Source organism: Callospermophilus lateralis, unplaced genomic scaffold (assembly GCF_048772815.1).
Source record: "Callospermophilus lateralis isolate mCalLat2 unplaced genomic scaffold, mCalLat2.hap1 Scaffold_66, whole genome shotgun sequence".
Lineage (NCBI taxonomy): Eukaryota > Metazoa > Chordata > Mammalia > Rodentia > Sciuridae > Callospermophilus > Callospermophilus lateralis.
The window spans coordinates 9,100,321-9,109,159 of record NW_027514882.1 but is presented as its reverse complement, the minus strand read 5'-3'; the positions used below and the strand labels follow the sequence as shown (position 1 = coordinate 9,109,159).

The following is an 8,839-nucleotide window of genomic DNA, read 5'->3' as shown; positions in this document are numbered from 1 at the left end:
TCATTTTTTCACTACATTTGACTTTGCTCAACAATTTATTTAAAGCTATATTTTAGTGAGTATTTATAATGTTTAAAATATATGCTTGGATGCTTATGTGCAATTTTCATTGAGTTATCTCAACAATATTTTATGCATATGTACTATGCATATTCTAAAACAGACATTTATAGGATTAAAAATGTATAGAAAAGCCAAATACATGTAGCAAGTTAATAGAAATATAACCAAAATATCACAACCTAAATGTAGCATTGCATTTAAAGATAGGTGGTAAGATAATAAAAATGGTAATTAAAAACAAAATATAAATTTGCACAAATAGCAAATTAAAAAATTTCTACTTTTTAAATTTTTTTATTATAATGTGTTATCTATGGCAGCAGAATGAATTGCAATTTATATTACACATGTAGAGCACAATTTTTTATATCTCTAATTATATACAAAGTATATTCACACCATTCGTGTCTTCATACTTGTATTTAGGATAATGATGTCCATCTCATTCCACCATCTTTTCTACCCCCATGCCCCCTCCCTTCCCCACCCACCCCATTGCCCTATCTAAACTTCATATAATACTCCCATGCTCCCCCTCCCTACCCCCTTATGAATCAATGTCTTTATATCAGAGAAAACATTCAACTGATTTTTTTCTGGGATTGACTAACTTCACTTAGCATTATATTCTCCAACTCCATCCATTTACCTTCAAATGCCATGATCTTATTTGCTTTTATTGCTGAGTAATATTCCATTGTGTATATATTCCACATTTTTTAATCCATTCATCTACTGAAGGGTATCTAGGTTGGTTCCACAGTTTAGCTATTGTGAATTGTTCTGCTATAACTATTGATGTGGCTGTGTCCTTGTAGTATGCTGTTTTTAAGTTCTTTGGGTATAGACTGAGGACTGGAATAGCTGGGTTAAATGGTGGTTCCATTTTCCAATTTTCCATAAAATTTCCATACTGCTTTCCATATTGTCTCCACCATTTTGCAGTCCCACCAGCAATGTATGAGTGTGCTTTTTCCCCTACATCCTTGCCAACACTTTTTGTTGTTTCTAATCTTAATAGCTGCATTTCTGATTGGAGTGAGATGAAATCTTATATTATTTTTGACTTGAATTTCTCTAATTGATAGAGATGTTAAACATTTTTTTTATATTGGTCGATTGATTATATATATATATATATATATCACTTTCTGAGAAGTGTCTGTTTAGTCCCTTGGCTCATTTATTGATTGGGATATTTGTTTTTTGGTGTTAAGCTTTTTGAGTTTTTATATTCCCTAGAGATTGGTGCTCTACCTAATGTGCACATGGTAAAAATTTGCTTTCAAAATATAGGCTCTCTATTCACCTCACTGATTGTTTCTTTTTTTATTTCTGAAAACAAGTTTTATTTAAATAAGGGTTTAAATACATTACATAACATTAAAAGTGGAAGGGGAAAAGAAAACCAAAAAACAGTTTATCACTTCACATGGCACTGGGCAGCTGTTGCTAGTGAGTTGCAAGCTCTACAGCTAGCTACAGGACTGATAACATCAGTTTGGAATTTGTTCCCTTGTCAAAAGTTTAACTGATATTAAGCTGACCTCATATTCTGTTGTTTTGGACACCCCTTAGCTAGCATACGTCTAGTCAAAAAGAAGACCTTGGTGGCAAGCCAGATGTCACATCACCTCACTGGAAGGAAGGTGGCCCCTGAGTTCTGCCCACCTGGTCAGGTTATACACCAGGGATTCTTTTTTAAAAACAAAATGAAACACCCCCCCCAAAAAAAAAATACGAAAGGCCCCCTTCTAGTGGTACAGCTGCCTTACCCCATTCCTCCTGAACAGGTCATGACACTCTTAGCTCAGGGGCCTCAGCTGAGGGAGAGTTGAGAAGCTTCTGGTCAGACACAGCCATCTGATCTTGGAGCTCTGGGCTTTACTGAGACATCATGTTATTGCTTTGTTTCAGGGTGGACACTGCCAGGCACCTACTGCTTGACCTCTGTTTAAATGAGGACCTTCAAGACTAGACAGCATGGCTCTTTTCAGCTTATTGCATGAAGGAGTTACACTAGTTCAAGTTAAAAGTGGACCCCAAATGGTTACATTATACAAGCTGTGAGGTTTTAAACCTTGAAATTCTACTCATTGCAAGGAAATCCTCACTTAAGCTTCAGTGAGCCACAAGCACTTAAAAACCATGAACCTTCAGCTGATCATCCTTAGCCAGTCCAATCTCTACCAGGAACTGGCATAGGTTCTTGCGCTGGTCACCCTGTAGCTGAATGACTTCTCATATTCTGGATGCTCAATTACAGTACCATTGCAGGCAAATTTCTTTTTATAAGCCTTCATTAGTTTCTTTTTATTTTAATCATCAGCGATCCCTTGGACAGTGGTAAGTGTCTTCCTGCCGTTTATCTGTTGAATTCTTATATGGATATAGTCCTCAGTGCCAGCAGGAAGCAGGTCATCACCCTTACTTGCATCAGCAAAGGGGTAGAAAGAGTGGAGGTTCTGCATAGCAGACATACCATACAATTCCTTTTCCTTGGTGGAAATGGCCTGCGGAAGGCAGCTGCGGGAGAAGGTGGCAGGGGGACAGAAGGGGAGGTCTCCAGGGGGAGGCTGCTGAGTCCTCCGCAGTGGCTCAGTGACTCCACTGATTGTTTCTTTTGCTGAGAAGAAGCTTTTTAGTTTGAATCTATCCATTTATTAATTTTGATTTTAATTCTTGATTTATAGAAGTCTTATTAAGGAAGTAGGGACTTAATCCAATATGATGGAGATTTGGGCCTACTGTCTCTGGTTTAATTTCTAATTCCTCTATCCACTTTGAGTTGAATTTTGTGCATGTTGAGAGATAGGGATTTAGTTTCATTTTGTTGCATGTGGATTTCCAGGTTTCTCAGCGCTATTTGTTGAAGAGGCTATCTTTTCTCCACTGTAGGTTTTTGGCACATTTATGTAATATAAGATAATTGTAATTATGTGGGTTAGTCTCTGTGTTCTCTATTCTCTACCATTGGTCTATCAGTCTATTTTGGTGCTGATACCATGCTGTTTTTGTTACTATTGCTCTGTAGTATAGTTTAAGTTCTGATATAGTGATGCCACCTGCTCCACTTTTCTTTCTAAAAATTACTTCAACTATTCTGGGTTCTCTTATTTTTCCAGATGAATTTCATGACTTTTTTCTATTCCTATGAAAAATATCATTGGTATTTTGATTGTAATTGCATTCAATCTATCTGTATAATGTTTTTAGTATTATGGTCATTTTGACAATATTAATTCTGTCTATCCAAGACCAAAAAAAATAGTTCCATCTTCTAAGCTCTTTTGTTTACTTTCTTTTTTAGTGTTCTGTATTTTTCTTTCTTTCTTTTTCTTTTTTTTTTTTTTTTTTTTTGCTATTGTCAATGGGACAGTTTTCCTCATTTCCCTGTCAGAGAATTTGTCACTGATATACAGAAATGCCTTTGACTCACTGAAGGATGAAATATTCTATATATGTCAGTTAAGTCTAAGTTATTGATTGCATTATTGATTTTTGTAGTTTCTTTTTTCAGCTTTTGTTTGGACAATCTATCCAGTGATGAGAGATGTATGTAAAGTCACCCAGAATTATTGTGTTGTGGTCCATTTGACTCTTGAACTTGAGAAGAGTTTATTTGATGAATGTAAATGATGCATTGTTTGGGACATATAAACTTATTTTTTGTTATGTCTTGTTGATGAATGGTTTCCTTAAGCAATATGAAATGTTCTTCTTTATCCCTTTTGATTAACCTTGGCTTGAAGTCTAATTTAGTTGATCTGAGGATGGACACCCCTGCTTACTTCCTCGGTCCATGTGAGTGTTATGATTTTTGCCAACCTTTCACATTCAATCTGTGGATGTCTTTTCCTATGAGATGAGTCTCTTGGAGGCAGCATATTGTTGGGTCTTTTTTTTTTAATTCTATCTGCCAGTCTGTATCTTTTGATTGGTGAGTTTAGATCATCAACATTAAGGCTTATTATTGAGACACGATTTGGATTCCCAGCCATTTTCTTTTTATTTAACTTGATTTGCTTTCTTTTTTGATTAGTTTTTACTTTAGTGTAATACCTCCCTTAGCTGAGTTTTATTGTCTTTCAATTCCTCTTTATGCAATATTTTGCCAAGGATGTTCTGTAGTGCAGGCTTTCAAGTTGTAAAATATTTAATTTATTTTTTTCACAGAAGATTCTTATTTCATCATCAAATCTAAAACTTAATTTTGATGGGTATAAGATTCTTTGTTGGTCTCTATTTTCTTTTAGAGATTGATATATATTGTTCCAGGTTCTTCTAGCTTTCAGGGACTGGTTTGAAAAATCTGCACATAATCTAATTGGTTTCTGTCTATATGTAATCTGGTTTCTTTCTCCTGTGGCTTCGAATATTCTCTCCTTATTCTGCATGTTAGACATTTTCATTATAATGTGCCTTGCTGTGGATCTGTTGTGATTTTGTACATTTGGCATCCTGTAAGCCCCTTGAATTTGGTTTTCCAATTTATTCTTCATGTTTGGAAAATTTTTGTTTGGAACTCTATGCCATCCTCCATCCCAATAACTCTTAAATTTGGTCTTTTTATGCTATCTCATATTTTTTGAATGTTCTGCTCATAGTTTCTTACCATTTTCACTGTGTGGTCTACATTCTTTTCAAGATTATATATTTTGTCTTCATTGTCTAAGGTACTATCTTTTAAGTGGTCTAATCTGTTGGTCATGCTTTCAGTTGAACTTTTAATTTGGTTTATTGTTTCTTTCATTTCAAGGATTTCTGGGTTTTTTTTGAAGAGAGAGAGAGAGAGAAAGAGAGAGAGAGAGAGAGAGAGAGAGAGAGAATTTTAGTATTTATTTTTAGTTTTCGGCAGACACAACATCTTTGTTTTTATGTGGTGCTGAGGATCGAACCCGGGCTGCACGCGTGTCAGGTGAGTGCGCTACCACTTGAGCCACATTCCCAGCCCAGGATTTCTGTTTTTTGTATTTTTTTAGAACCCCTCCCTCCCTATTGAAGTAATCTTTTGCTTCCTGTATTTGTTTATGTAGCCTTTTTCAAACGGATCTTTTGCTGCCTATTTTTGCTCTCTTATATCATCCTTTAATTCTCAGAACATTTTAATCATATACATCCTGAATTCCTTCTCTGTTGTTTTTTCTGCTGTGCTGACCATGGATTCTAGTATTGTGGTATCTTGATATGTTTTGGGCACTTTCTCCTCTTGTCTTTTCATATTGCACTGTGGATCTGAGGTGTTACCATTTTTAACCCTATAGGCTTATAATGCCCATGTAGGTTTTTTAATACTTCTCTTTTGAGGTGAGTAACAATGTTAACAGATGCCAATACAACCAAATACAGACTTAACCAAATAGCTGCTATGAAGAGATTTTCAGTTTAGTCACAATGTACAGAAATGGTGAATTCAATTATTATCTACAGTATACTCAGTAGGTTTGTAAAAGGGTATACAGTTTCTCATGGTGGACAAAGAACTGAGATGAGGAGTATAATGATATGCTGAAGAGGTAGGAGGTGAGAATATAGAGCTATTATATCTTAGGAAGTATAAAAGAAAAATTTAAATAAGAAGATTAGTAGAAAGGAAGAGTGAGGAAGTAATTTGGGTAGACTAAATAAGTGGGAAGACATTTACTTTGTCTGCCCAAACACACATATATATTAAGAAAAATTAAAAATGTTAAAATAATAAAAATTGGTGGAAAAAAAAGAAAAAAAGAAAGCAAACAGAAAAGAATATAAAAAACAATCATAAAATATTCAGATATCATATGTCTCAAAATCCTAATTCATACAAAGTACTTGGTTTCACATATGTTGGGGTTGTGAGGACAGAATAGAGAGGGAGAAGAAAAAAAATCTTGAAGGAAGAAACAGGGATTGTTTTGGTTGGAGATCAGTGTCTTTCTTGCTTCCCCTCCCATCCAATAAATGTCAGCTAGTATCTCTGCCCTCAGGATGGTGAATATAACCAGGGAGGGAGGGGTGCTCCTGGTTGGAGGGTGTCGCCCCCCCCATGACAAGGGTATGTGGGAGACCAGCCTGTTGTCTCCAAGGCACCAGCTGTCAGAACCGCCCTCTGACAGAGGTAGTGAAGCGCACTAGACCAGCTACTGTCTCCTAGGCTGAGCGAGAGGATAAGTATCAGGACCCAGCCCGCCACTCAACCTGGCCCACACAATTACACCGGGTCAGGAGAGGAGTCAACCATGAAGGTGCAATAATCTCAACTTTATTGTGTCAGGGACAAGGTTATATATGCTAGGAGAGACTAAGAAGAGACAGTAGCAAGAACCAATAAGGAGCAGTTACATCACTGTCACTAAGGGGCCTAGGCAGATTTCAGATTAAACCATTAGGTGGGGCTAAAGTCAAAAGATTGAGCACGGGCTAAAAGCAGGCAAATGCTGATCCAGCCAGGTCACGTATACAGAAATGCTAACCCATGAGACGGCCTCAACCAACACCCAATAATGGCCACAGTCCCAAAGGAGGTAAAAGGTCCCAACAGGAGGGCATCTGGAAGTGGGGTGTGGGATCCATCAATCCCCAATTGGAGACTGCACCTCAATAATCTCTTTTTGGGACCACTCTTGTGATGTGAGCACCTGGTCTTATTTTCTTATCTCACCTGAAGTCCTCCCAGTTCCTGGTCTCTGTGTTAGTCTGTAAACTTTATCACACTCACCCTCTCCCTTACTACTTCCTATTGAGTAGAAAGGGAGACTAAGTAAGTAGGAAGACTAGTGAGGAACCTTTATCTTCGAAGCTCTTGGGCATGGTACTTTGGGTGCAATGAGAACATGCCCCGCTGAAAACATTTTTTTGTTTTGGGCACTCACAATGTCTGGTTAGCAGCTGCTTGGGTGTGTGGGGAGTTAGAAACTGGGTACCTGGCCAGGTGGAATTCCAAACTGGTGGTTGCCTCCACTAAAGATGGTGATGAAGATGACTCAAGATGGAGGTGGTTACTTTCAGCCATGGGGTGTCAGTTCAGGGCAGGATGGGGGGAGCCAGGTGATAATGTTGAACAATGAGTTTAGAGATGAGCTCTATGGTGTGCATTGTGTTGTGGTTGGCTGACTTTAGAGCCTGTGTAAAGTTCTTGGGTAAAGCAGGCTATTACACATAGGGAACTATCTCCATTTCTGTAGAGTTCTAAGATGGAGGCTACCAAGGGAGCCCCACATTGATAGATGGGGGTTCACATGGGAATGGTTGCTGGAGTTCCTGCATGTGGGAAGCTGCCAGGTGTCCTGTGAGCAAGTGGTGTTCATGATTTCTGCTCAAGTGGGTGGACAAAAGTTCTCTGAAGGTGCTGATGCCAATGATCCCACTAGGTACCCAGTAGTCCTACATGGGTGAGTAGTTGGGAGACTTACTCTGAAGCTGAAGCCTTGCACCCTAGATGGGCATGGTGGCCATGATTCCTGCCTGGGAGGAGGAATATTGCTATAGAGAAGCATTATTATCACTACTTGAGTCCCAGGTCATGAACACACAGAATTCTGCCTCCCTCTGACCAGCCATCTTGGATCCCCCCAACATCTACTCTTTTGACTCTTTCAAAAATATATAGGACTGGGGAAGTGGCTCAAGCGGTAGCTCGCTCACCTGGTATGCGTGTGGCCCGGGTTTGATCCTCAGCACCACATACAAACAAATGTTGTGTCCAGCAAAAACTAAAAAATAAATATTAAAATACTCTCTCTCTCTCTTTAAAAAAAAAATATCTATATCTATATCTATAGATATAGATATAGATATAGATATAGATATAGATATAGATATCAATAAGCTGGGCATGGTGATACACTCCTGTCATCCTGGCAGTTTTGAAAGGCTGAGGCCAGAGGATGAAAAATTCAAAGCCAGTCTCAGCAATGGGGAGGTACTAAGCAACTCAATGAAGACCTGTCTAATAATAATAATAATAATAATAATAATAATAATAATAATACAAAATAGAGCTAGGAATGTTGCTCAGTTGTTGAGTACCCCTAAATTCAATTTCTAGTACCAAAAAAAAAATGAGAAACCAGTTGCATGATTCGTACTTTTACCTCATTAATTAATAAAATAAATATTTGATAGTGTTAGTTTAATATTTACTCTGAGTAATGGTTATGGCTTCATGTTTAATTTATTCTTGGAATATTTTGAAGATTATGACCAAAATGTACAATGGAATCTTATGTATGTGTATTACAAGTAAAACCTGATAGAGTATGTGCTGATTGGTGTCCAAGCAATTAAAAGGCTTTTGTGGCCAATCCAACATCTCTTATAAAATATTTTTAAAAGCAGCTAAAACTTAACGTTTTGGAAGTTTTCTCAATACTACATGACTTTAGATTTTAAAAGCAATCTGAAGACATTATATGTGGCATTTGAAAGTATTATTTCAACTATATAAATTATCAGAACAACATAATGGTAGCAGGTTTTTCTTGTATTTTGCTTTTTTGCATCAAGAATAATTTTTATTTGCTATAATTGTGATCAAAGGGAGAAAAGGCTGTTTGTTAGACAAAGTGGCAAAACTTTCAAGTATGCAAAGCTACTACAGTTTTTCTGATACATCCCGGAGAGATTATTTCCTGAGCTATTCTAAAACACCATACTTTGGTTAAAAAAAAAGTGGACATTAATGGTTCTTGTCCATAGTAATATAAATAAATTCTAAGGTGCACCTTATCAGTATCATGAATATCAACAAGTTTCATCAATTTGTAAACTTATTTCAGCATTAATTTTATTTAATTGT

General features: G+C 37.1%; 1 pseudogene; it reads right to left on the bottom strand.

The window, feature by feature from the left end:
* Positions 1-2,202: 2,202 nt before the first annotated feature.
* Positions 2,203-2,543, bottom strand: LOC143389862 (eukaryotic translation initiation factor 1 pseudogene; annotated as a pseudogene).
* Between the last annotated feature and the right edge of the window lie 6,296 nt (positions 2,544-8,839).